Raw genomic sequence first — 13,018 nt, forward strand, 5'->3', positions numbered from 1 at the left:
CAACTCTTTCTATAAAATCATCTCTAAGGTGGTGACTGGTAGACTCCTAAGATTCGTCCTTTAATCATTTCGCCCCAACAAAGTGGATTTATTCCCAGCAGACAAATCCTTGACTCTATCATTGTTATCCATGAAAACATTCACTCGCTGGTGGATTCGAAAAAACAAGACTTTCTAATGAATTTGGATCTGTCAAAAACCTACGACCGTGTTGAATGGAGCTTCTTGGGTAAGGTGCTTGGTGCTTTTGGCTTTGGTGCTAGGTTTATTCAGATGATTGATCAACTTATCTCAACCCCTTCTTTCTTTGTTATTGTGAATGGTGTGCCTTCCCCCTTCTTCAAAAATTATAGGGGCATCAAGCAAGGGGATCCCATATCCCCTATTCTCTTCATCATTCTGGTTGAATGTCTGGGTAGATTTATTAGCAAATTTGTTTCTCTAGGGCTTCTTTGTGGCATCTGCCCCTCTTCTGGTTTTAGAGCCTGTACCCATCAACAATTTGTAGATGATGCCATCTTAATGGGTACTTCATCTATCAAAGAAGTGTCCAATTTGAAGAACCTTCTCAATACTTATAGTTCGGCCTCGGGTCAAACAATCAATTGGGAGAAAAGCTTTGTTTTCTTCTTAAAACACCCCGGAGGACAAACAAATGAGGATGGCCCAGATCCTTGGGTGCCAAATTGGTAAGCCTCCTTCTATCTACCTTGGTCTCCCTTTGGGTATGAAACCTTCGGAGTTTTTCTGAAATAGTCTTGTGGATAGATTCAATAGAAAGTTGCTGGTTGGAAAGGTACCCTTCTTAATCAAGCTGGAAAAATCCAGCTTTTAAAATATTCTCTCCAGAGTCTTTTGGTGTATGCTTTAAGCCTCTTCAAAATCCCTGGAAAAATTGTTGAAGCTATTGAGAAAATTCAGAAAGCCTTCCTTTGGTCTGGGGTTGAGGAGAAGAAGAGAATGGCTCTCATGGCCTAGGAGAATGTGTGTAAACTCAAAAAGAAGGGGGGTCTAGGCTTAATGAATATCAGAACCTTGAACAAAACTCTTTTTGCCAAACAAATCTATAGAACCTATTAGGGAAAAGGAGAATGGAATGATATCTGGAAGGCTAAGTACTTACAGGAGGTTCCCACCATAGAAGATTTCCTTGTCTCTGATCAGATACCAAGTGGCTCTTTCATTTGGAACAGTGTTATCCAGACTAAAGGTATTGTTAGTTTAGGCAATGTCTGGGCCATAGGTGATGGAAGGAAGGTGGATTTTTGGGATGATGCTTGGATTGGAGGAGTCCCTCTTAAAAAGAGTGCCTCTCAGATGCTCATCCAGAATTGTAAGGAGAAGTTCGGTGCTAAAGTGGTCGATTACGGGAAAGATCAAAAGTGAGTAGACCTCAACTTAATTGATCCCAACCTAAAGTAGGTAAACTTAATGATCAGCCATGCTATCTTAAATACTAGAAGGGAAGACCACATGGTGTGGAGCGGGACCTCTTCAGGGACTTATTCGGTCTCATCTGTTGTCCTTTTGCTGGCTCAATCCCAAGACCCTACTCCTTGCTAGGCTAAGGCATGGTATCCAAGTTTGACTGCTAAAATCAATATCTTTTTATGGATTCTTTTGCAAAATAAGATTCTAACCATTGATAATTTGAAAAAGGGGGGCTTTTGTATCCCTAACATATGTTATCTTTGTCTTAATAATGAGGAATATGTGAACCATATGTTTATACACTATCATTTTGTCCTTCCTATCTTGGGGATGTTTTTCAAATTTGGGGGTTGAATTGGGTTTTCCTAGAGGAGATTCAAGACTGTTTCAGAAGCTGGCACTATACTACCAATAACCCCACCATAAGAAATCTATGGAAATTTTCCTTTGCTCATATCCTTTGGGGTATATGGAAAGAGAGGAATAATAGAATATTCAGGAATTATATTAATACCTCTGAAGTGGTGTGGGCCAAGATAAAATATAATTGTGTTGATAATGTGATGGTCAGGGGTGAGCATTGATGCAATAATAAGGAGGACTTTGATGTTCTCAAGTGTTGGAATATCCCAGCCTACATGGGCACCAACATCAACCAAATCAAAAGAAGTATGTGTAGCTGGTCTTTTCCCCCTAATGATTGGTTTAAGGCCAACTTTGATGGTGTTGCTAAAGGGAACCCTGGACCTACTAGTTGTGGTGAAGTTATCCGGAATGGTGTTGGTTTTTGTACTGGGGTGGTTGCCTATCCCTTGGGGATTCAGACTAATCATCTGGCAGAAGCTATGGGCACCCTCCAAACTATTAAATTAGCCTATAATTTGGGTGTCAAAATGTTATGGTTGGAAGGTGACTCTAAAAACATTATTAATTGTCTCCTTGGTAAACACCAACCCTCGTGGATGATTAAAGACATCATTGATTCTGTCAGGGAGTTGCTTCAGGGGTTTGATAAATGCCACTTTTCCCATGTTTATAGAAAGACCAACAGGTGTGCTAACTGGGCTGCCAATGAGGCAGTACAAAATGAGAAAATCATGATCTGGAATTGCGAGGGGGAGCGCTCTTATGCGGCATGTGATATCTTAACTTATGAGAGATTTCATGTTAAGCAAGACCGGATTTGAAATCATTCCTCGAGGTGATAGGGGTGGTTGTGGCAGAAGGAGTCAGTTTTGTATGTAGCCGAGAAGGAGATACAATAATAATTGCAGGATCACTTCGCGTTCTTTATGGGTGCTTTTTTTCCTATTGAATAGAAGTATTAGAAATTTTCACAGACTTCTAGTCGTTTCTCACAGTAACTTCATTGCGAAGAAAGGTATTTGCAAGAATTTACAATTGATTGACATCAATAACATTATGGGGGGAAACTGCAAGAGAGCGGAGGCTACCACTATTGATAAATGGAGGAACTGTCCTCAGGTCTGGGTGGTACTTCAAGCTACCAAGATGACTGATTTCATGGAGAGAATGCAGGAGAAACAACCTGAAATTACAAGAATTTTCAAGAAGAGCTAGAATAAAGGCACATTGACCATTGGCAACAAGAAGGTCAAGGTGATTGAAACTATGATCGCAGAGGCTATGGGTCTTCCAATGGACGACATCAAGTTCTATAGGGATAGGAAGATTTCAGACGTTATCATGAAGAAATTTCCGAAGGATGAGGAGCAGAAAGCTAGATTGATGAAGGGTAGCCATACCTACTACTCGCCAAAGGTAATTAAGCTAATTTGGCGAAGGTTTTTGCTTGCTATTATGGAATTTATCACTCTAGATGGTAGATTTACTAGGGTTTACAACTATCATTTTGTCATTCTAAACCACTTTTGGTATAAAGAGAAAATTTCCATTCCATATTATCTTTTCTATGCCCTAAATGTTGGGATCAAGGATGCGATATCCAACCCCAATACCAATCCAACAATACATGAGGGTTTGATGGTGATTTTGTATAATCACATCAAGAACACTACCATCCATCTGAACATTGTTGAGGTTTCTGAGTCGGAAGAGGATCTCGACGACTTTGATGATGAGGAAGGTGAAGGCTATGACACAAAAGCCGAGGCAAAGGACGACCCCCAAATTGCTGGGTCAAGCAAGAAAAAAAGAAAAACAGGGCATGAGCTACAGAATAAAGGGTCGACCAAAAGGAAGCAGAGAGGGGAGGATGAGGATAGCTAGTATGAAGAGGATAATAAGACTGATAACGACATGGATACTGAAAGTGAGGAGGTCCAAATCCTCTCAAGCCAGAAGAAAAAAAGGAAAACTCCTAAAATTAAGGAAGTGGGAACCAAGAATTAGTCGCCTTTCACAACTGACTCTAAGGATAAGGGCCTGATGGGGGAGGACACAACCATGAAAGAATCTTAGAGCTTTGATCTTAGAGAGGTGGGACTTGAGGTGAATTTAGAGCCTCCTGGAGACAAGACCCAGGAAGATCATCACCTGGATATAGACCTCTGCATCAATAACGGCACAGATAGCTTCAACAAGTTGCTCCACTGGATGCAAAAAGAAATTTCTGGCATTAAAACCAAGCAAGCCCAGGAAGAAAGAAAAATTGAGACTTTAGAAGCAATAGGCTCGGGTAAATTCAACTCCCTCCCAAATTGTCTCAGTGAGCTCACAAAAACTATTAGTAATGCAGAGGAGATCAACAATGGTAATCGGAATAGCTTTCTTAACTTGGAGAACAGAGCAGGGGCTACTGAAAAAAGACTCAAAGGAGTTGAGAACATGCTAAAAAATATTGGTGAGCAAAATCATAAGATCCTTAAGGCCGCCTCAGCTATTATGAAGGCTCTTATTAGTAAGCTTGAGAATGACCATGGGGATAAGGCTTTGGCAGGCATCATTGACGCGAAGGAAGATACCCCTGAGGATAAGGAGACTAGGCTTGGTAGAAGAACGCATGCGAGCACCAAAAAGATGCAAAGCCAAAGCAAGGAAATTGAGGAAATCAAGCGGGCAGCTGATAATATGGAACAACTGGAGCTGGAAGCAGCTGAGATGCTTCAAAACTTAACCTAACTTTGGGCTCTCGCTATCGATCCTGTTTGTTTTTGTTAGCTATCTCTAGTTTGCTGGCTTTTTTGCTCATCAGCTGTCCTTTTCTTAGTTGTTGTCTTTTGTGTTTTGTTGCGCTTTAATGTATATCTTTTGATCTTTTGGTTGTAATGGGTTTCAAGGGCCCGTCAAAACCTGTTTTCCCTTATTAAAAAATAAGGCCTAATGAGGTACCCAAGTACAAAAGATCTCTCACAACTGAAGAAAAGGAGAAAACCTCATGGGAAAAACTCCTCTCCTAAAGAGAGAAATACAAATGAAGGACTGAAGAAGCCTCCAAACAAGAGAATGCCCCAGAAAAAAAGGAACAAAGGATGAACATGAAGAACACCACTGAAGCATGAAGTTGCAAACACTGTCGATCTGAAGAACCTCCACTGAAATGGAAGATGATCAGGTAGAGAATACTGTAATCTACATGAGTGCCCTCAAATAACACTACTTGAATCAGATGGCAAACAACTGAACTCGAAGATACAGATAACAAAAACACCAAAGTCTGAAGAGCTAATCAATCGAAGATGGAAGGTTGCCTCCAAAAATAGGAATGAAAGAGTGTCCATATGGTAAATGATCCATCCCACCAAAATGCATAGATAACCAGCCACTACATCTGCCTAGTACATAGGACCAAATACTAAATACATAGCTCACTCCAACGAACTAAGGAAGCATTAGAACCAACAACCAACAGGAGAAACCCCCCATAATGCTGACAAGGGAGAGGTGACAAGTACACTGAAACTCAATGCCAAGAAAAACTGCATGATGAAGAACCAGGAACATTGAGAATGCAACAGAAAGTACAAACACATATAAAGGCTAGTGTTGTGGAAGGAACACTCACTTGACACACATCATGAGGCTAATATCGTGGAAGGAACACTCGCATGACAAAGGTAGATGGCAAAAAATGGCAAACATCAAACCCCCCATGACACTTTATAATGGAGTGTGAGTACAATAAGGCACAAGATGTGCAAGATCCCAAGCATGCAAAGCATAGTGACACTTTATCTCAGTGCGTTTGCAAAAAAGAAAACGCTTACAATAAAAGCTTATAATGTCAAAAAAATAACCTTCCTTCAAATTAACAAAAAAATTTATGCATGATGATTTTTTTTTTTTTTGAAAAAATTTGAGATAGGTACTGACGACCATGCAAGTGATACAACCATACAAATTTATGTGCTTCGTAAATTGAGCCACTAAAAAATCACCAAAAAAAAATTGTGACCTCCGATTTTGATGATTTGACAAGCGATTTAGGGGTTTTTGGGCCTTCTAAGCGTGATGGTGACCTTTGTTTTGTGCCAAAGCGTCCAGATTTTTCAGCTACCCCTAGATTTTGCCTTGATTTGTATGCCCTCAACTAAATTGACCCGTACAAGCAAAACAAAATTGCCTCAGAGGTCTCTGATGCCCAAATTGGTCGAATTATATATGAAAATTCGTGGAATCAACCTCCTGAAGCCAACTGTGAGGTCCTTTTGTGCCCAAATTGCTCCAGAAAATAGGTGCCCCTAGATCACAAAAAAAGATGAATCTTCAAACCCTCACAGATCTGGCCCTGTGAATCAAAAATTGACAAACAAAAGGTCAATCTTGACTATTTCACACGTGCCGGATTCAATGGTGAGGTCCAAATCAACCAAATTGCACAGAAGACCTGTTATAGGTAGAATCTCCCAATATGAAGAACAAGAAAGCCTCAAGTCTGAAGCTCTGACACCATGTAAAAGTTGTAGAATACAACCTCACAGAACCCAGTGAATCCCTATATGCAAATAACCTGTCACAACAGCAAAAAAATGCAATAATGATAATCAGATTATGAATTACAAAAGAGATCAAGCCCTATAAAAGGAGATCAAACCTAAAAAGGAAAACCCTAAAAACAATTAATAATTTATAATAAATTAATTATTAATATTCCTAAGTTTACTTCCTAAATTTAGCTTAAGTGAAATAGAGAAAAGGTGACTTAATTATTAAATCAATATGATTTAATTAATTAAGTAAACTAATACTTTTTACTCTAACACTTTTTAATCCTTCAAACAAAAGGACTACTTCAATTTCTGCGTATTGTTGACTCATCTATTGTTGAAGCTGATTTTCAAATCCATTATCAATCTTCTCCAATTAGTCAATAGTAACCCTAGTTAGTGATTCATCCACATCATGAGAATTATGAGGAGAATGAAGATAATGATGTTATTTATTGGATTAGAGGAAGCACCAACATTCTCATGGAACAAGTTATCTAATTGAGGTTCCATCCCTTAGTGGTTAAACCTTGGGAAGCCTTAAGTCTACAACTTCTTCTCACAAGAATATTATATGTAAGATTAATGGTAACAAAACTAATGCACAAAAGAGAGAAATTTAAATGCCAAAATTGAAAACTATGATTAAACAATGCAATTTGTTGTAACAATGATTGATTAACCAATTAATTAAGCAATTTAATTTGTGAATTTGAACAATTAATGCATTTAAATCATAACATGACATGTCATAATAATTAGATCTAAAAATACACTTGAAAAATTATGCAACCCACAAGTTAATTTTAGAATAATAAATTAGGGTTTTTTGTGAATTTAGCCTCTAAATTTATAAAATTCAACTGAAAATAACAATTATGAGTGCAAATTTGAATTTTAAAATGCATACAAAATCATATCTGAGACAATTAAATCAAAATTAAGCATGCAAGATGTCGAGTTCACCAAAATGTAAATGATGGAAAATTAGGAATTAGGGTTTCACTAAATAAATCCACTAAATAACCCAATTAACACCATTACATAGAAAGAGGGTTGAACCCAATAGATCTAGGCTCAATCCCAATGGAAAAAGGTCTAAGATTTTTATTGGATTCAACTAGTTAGGGTTAATTATCCTCTTTCTTAGTTATATTTGTAATGTAATTATGAAATTAGGGCAAAAACATGAATAATTAAAGTAAACTAATAGAAACAGTAAGCTACAGATGTCCCACGGAGCCACCAACTGAGATCTGAGCAAAATAAGATGTTTAGAATTTGTTCTTAGAAGATCAACCTGATTTTTCAGGACCAGGTAGCACAAATCCGCCCTAGTCCTCTGAATTTTTCGTCGTCAAAAGTTGAACCTGTTTGTTGTTGTCAACACTACCGGATTCCTTAAGTACAACTCTTGCACCTGTTTCCTGCACATAGAAAGAGAGGGAAAGATGTTAGGAATGGGGGTTTGCCTTAGGTCAAACCTCGGTTTTGGAAATAACCATGAAATTGAATTGATAAATATAATGAAATACTTTCCTTTAGAGGGAAAGGTTGAAAATGATTGAAACAATAATGTATACCTTGATAAAGTTTTGTTTGACCTTGACAAAGGTTTTAGGGTTTCATGTAGAGTCTCTTCGTAAAACATTGATCATGGATGCCATCTTCAATACTTGAACTTGACTTTACTTCTGCTCCAATGCTTGATGAATGACTGATTGTTTGCTCACTTGAATTTGCTAGAGTGTAATTGATATCTTGATTTCGGTTAGGTTTCAAATGAGAGGGTTAGACCTCCTTTTATACTTGTCTTCATGAAAAATCAAATTGAATTTTCGAAACAAGCTGACACAAGATCCAAATTCTCACTCATTTGTGATGACCATTATGAGGCCCCAATTTAGGGCCTAATTAAGAGGACCAGGATGTAGGCCACCCTACTCCTAAAAAATCAAAATTCTAGAATGGGAGGAGAATTGGACAAATGATGAAAATGCAGGATTGAAATGAGGTGTGAGTAGAATCAGCACTAAAATTAGGCATCATAAGAAAAAGGCCAAAGTGAGGCCTAGGTGAGGACAAAATTGTAAGTGAGTACAATTTAGGACGCTACAACAGTTTACTCTTGCATGGTTGAGTAGTGTCATTGGGGTCACTCTTGCAAATTCATGTGCCATCTGTATCTTCGGTAGCTAGATGTTTTGCCTTTGATTGCCATTTGATTGTTCGAGTAGTGGCATTGGGGGCACTCATGCAAATTGTTGTTTTCTTGATCTTGATCATCATCATTCTTTCAGAGCAGGTTCTTCATTCAACACTATAGAAATTATCATTTGACAATTGTTTGTAGCTTCCTCGTGCTTTAGAGGATGTTCTTCGTGTTCCTATTCTTTTGAGACATTCTTTGGAGGCTTCTTAGTCCTTCATTCTTTTTTTCTCTCTTTTGCAAAGGAGTTTTTACCCACTGGGTTTTTCTCCTTTTCTCCATTTGTGGGAGATTGCATTGCATTAGTTTGTACTTGTGTACCTAATCAAGCCTTTAGTTGTCGAGACCCAACATTCATGCATTTAGAGGTTTTCTACTTCACCTTAAGTTTCACTTGATAGTTATGCTTTTTTGCTTAAGTTCACTTAGTTGTGCTTATAGTTTAGCTAGAGTTGAGCTTTTTTAGCTCCTCGTGCATTCACTTTCATTCTCCTAATTTTGGCTTAGGGAATCTTCGTGCTTTCTTAATAAACACATCATTTTACAATTGTAATTAATTCAATTATAGATAATCACCATGATTTGTCTTTCTAGATCAATCATGTTTTGGTCTCCATAACTACTACCTTTCTCTTTGTGTGTGATAGGTGTTTGATTGCAGGTGATCTTCAGGAGTTGTGGGGTTGAATCATCAACTCTATCAGTTTAAATAAATATAAAAAATTAAAGTTTTTTTTTTCATTTATCTTTTTTAAACTTGAGAATTTTTTTATGCCTAACTACAATGGCAATAAAGAGTGGATTGCAATGACCTAGCATGTTAACAAAAACTATTAAAGAACCAACATATAAAAATAATAAAAACTAAAACACAAATAACCACATTATTGAAATATAGATATTTACTATACACATTGTTTGGATGAGTATTATATATAAGATTATTCATTATTTATTGTTTTATTATTTAAATTAAAATGAATATGACATTAAAAAGTAAGAGAACTTCTATAATCTCTTTGTTTTTTATTGAATATTAATTTAAAATCTAGAGATTATTTATACTCATCGAATAAAATTTTGAGTTATCATTAATTTTAAAAATTATTTTTAATTATTTATTTTTTACAGTAATTTTTTTTTAAATATATCAATAAGCTTTTTCGCTCTGCAACTTTGTCTCGACCTAGGGTTTAGACTTTTGTTGCAGAGCCGTAGGCTCTGACGTGGGGATGTACGTGGACCTCCCACGTAGGTAAGTTCATTAATTGTTTTTGTGTGCAGGCTCCCTCTACTTCCTCCTCATCGTCGCTTCTCTCTGCCTTCCCTTGTGCAGGTGTTTAATGCCAGTTAATGGAGGGCTCTTTCGGAGGCGCTGCATAAATTAGCATCGATGCCACATTTAAACCTAAGTCCTTCAAAGATGCGGTCACATCTTCTTCTCCCTCGGTCGTCGAAGGTGCGAGGTTTGTCTCGAACCCTAATGGCAGCCCCTGTGGAGAAGGTAAGGACCCTCACTCGGCCCGAGAATCTATCTCCATCTCTCCTAATGACCTAATGTGTAAAGAAATTAATATAGAAAAGGATAGACTTAGAGACGCTGCAATTTTCTTTGCTACTGTGGATTTGGATAAATGCCCTGCTCGTAAATTCATTGATGATTGGATTAGGAATGTTTGGAATACTAAATTAGGTTACTTGGTATCGTTCTGTAGACTCATTCAAAAAGGATTTTTTTTTTTTTTTTAAAGATCACAAAATGCAGAAAGAAGTGCTTAGTAAACAATACTGGTCTGTCAGAAAATGCACATTTCGTGCCCTAGAATGGACACCGGAAGTGGTCAATGAAGAAATTCTTGCACTCTCATGCCCTAGATGGGTTCTAATCCGAGAAGTGCCTCCGCTTTTATGGAAATTCATACCCCAAATACTGGAACCGATAGGCAAAGCTATTCGGATTAATAACTCATCCTCACTTATTCCTCATTTAGATGCTAGGGTTTTGTTACCACTTAATCCTGGGTGTGATTTCCCCAAAACAGTTAATATTAATCTTGAAACCGAAGTCGCGGTTTGCCCTATTGAAATCCTTGGTGGGGTGAACGCGTGCTTTCTCTGCAGGAAAGAAGGGCATATCCGCAAGAATTGCCCAATTATTAACAAAACTAAGGGCTCGGATAGACCTCACAAGCAATCTGACAACCCACCACCTGTTCATGAAATGCACATCCCAAGCATGGATAAGCTCAATGGCATTAGTAAAAAAATCAATAACTTGCTAAAAGGGGAAAACTCTAAACCCCTGGAATCCATTAACTTCAACTCTGGTACCTCTGGTGCTCCCCTCACCCCCCATTCTGCAATCTCAAATGCTCTAAAACAGATAAATGAGAATCCGCAAGAGGAATTTCAAATTGTAGGGAAGAACCCTAAGAAAAGGAGGAAAAATGCACAACAATTAGCATTGGAAAAAATTAGGGCAAATGGTCCTAGTATTTTGACTAATAAGATTAATCTGGACAGCAATTTAACATCTCCCATGGAAGATGATGGTCTTGAGGTCCCCCCAGAGATGAAATTCTCTAGCCTAGTCTCCAATGGTGATAACCATGGTGCCCGTAACCCTAATAATAGAGTCGGTATGAGTAGTGAGTTGAGTTTGGGAGGGGGCCAGGTTGGGTTGATGAATATAACTTCTCACAGAAGTTCAGCAGACATGGATGTCTCGTTTGAGGAGATTCCATCAAAGGATCCTCCCTTCACCACTAAGGTTGAGCTCCCCTCTCAATCTGAACCCATTCCTGATTCGATCCCTGTCATTCCCCCTAAGAAATTTGTAGAGCTTGAAGAAACTGTGTGATTGAGGTCATTGTTGTTGACCCTAAGGTTGGTGATACTAATTCAATATCTCGTGATGGTGTTACTCTAGACCTTCCAGATAGTTTGAAGGCTTTGGAGTCTTGTGCTGAGACCCCGGAGATCCCCAATCAGGGGAGCATTAGGAAGGAGTCTGAAATAGATGAGGAAGTCCAGTGAGAAGAGTGCCTAGGAGAAGGAGACTGGACTTCGAATACTGAAAATCCCGAGGCAATCCCTAGGAGGAGAAGGGGTAGGCCTCTGGGATCAAAAAACAGGGACACTATTAACAGAAGGAATAATGAAGAGAAGAAAGACCTCCCGAGATGCTTTAACAAGTTTAAAGCATCCAAAGAATAAATCAATACTCTAAACCTAGATGAAGTGCATCTCTTGGAACATTAGGGATCTGGAATCTCCAGATAGGAAACAAATGATCAGAAGGTTTGTCAACCAACATAAGAATGCAAACTTCATTATGCTTCAAGAACTCAAGGCTGTAAAGTCTACCCTGGATGTCAATCTAGAATTTATATGGAAAGACTCCATCAAGATCTCCTCAAATCATGACAGAGGTATAGGAGGTGTTGGAATTTTTATCAACCTCAGATGGAAAGATTGTATAGTAAGCCAAGGATACTCACCATGTAACAGAGCGGTCTGGGTGTCCCTAGATAATAATGGATTCAGATTTGGAATTTGTTCCATTTATGCCCCCAATGACTATAGGGAAAGAACTGCATTATGGGATTGGATCGTCACATTGCCAGATATCCCTTGGATGGTAGGAGGTGACTTTAACATGGTTGAAACTTGGGAAGACAAGTATGGAGGTATGCCTATGGAATGGAAAGGGATGGAAAAAATTCACTGGGAAAGATTGAAAAACCGGAAAAAACTGTTTGACCCTCTGTTCTGCAAAAAGAAAGATAACTCTGAAATTTGGTACACATGGTGCAACTTCCAGAGTGGGAAACACAGGATCTTTTGTAGGTTGGATAGGTTCTATGCTAATAAAGACCATTTCTCTTTTGACCTAGGCAATAATGGCAGTCCTGTAACAGTTCATCCGACCACTCTCTCAAATCATCATCCTATCATCTGTCAGGTTAGACTCATGGACTACCCTGAGAGCCAAGAAACTCCAAAGGATAAGTTCTTTCCGAATTCCAGCCTTCTCTTAGATGCAGATGTATTGAGTGTGGTTAAGATTGTCAGGATGTTTAACAGAAGGAATAGATTGTTGAACTCTTGTGTGGAAAGATGGAACCAGAATGTGGAAAGCTGGCAAGTGCTACTTCAAACCATAGGGCAAAAGAAAGCAAGGGATTTTAGATGGAAAGAGAAAAGTCTAGCTGAAAACTTCCACTTGTGTGAAACTAAGATTCAAGATAATCCAAGCAGTACCGAACTTACCCATGAGGTAGCCTTGGCCAGGGATAGACTCAAAAAGCACCAGCAGACTAAGACCAGAGGGGCCATAATCAGAGCTCGAGCACAGTGGATGCAATATGGGGACAAAGGATCTAGATTTTTCTTTAATATGCTAAAGCAGAAACAATGTAGAGAACAAATTGGTAGGATTTGGGTAGAAACAGAGAAGTTAAGGACTTGG

This window comes from Cryptomeria japonica, chromosome 8 (genome assembly GCF_030272615.1).
Source record: "Cryptomeria japonica chromosome 8, Sugi_1.0, whole genome shotgun sequence".
Lineage (NCBI taxonomy): Eukaryota > Viridiplantae > Streptophyta > Pinopsida > Cupressales > Cupressaceae > Cryptomeria > Cryptomeria japonica.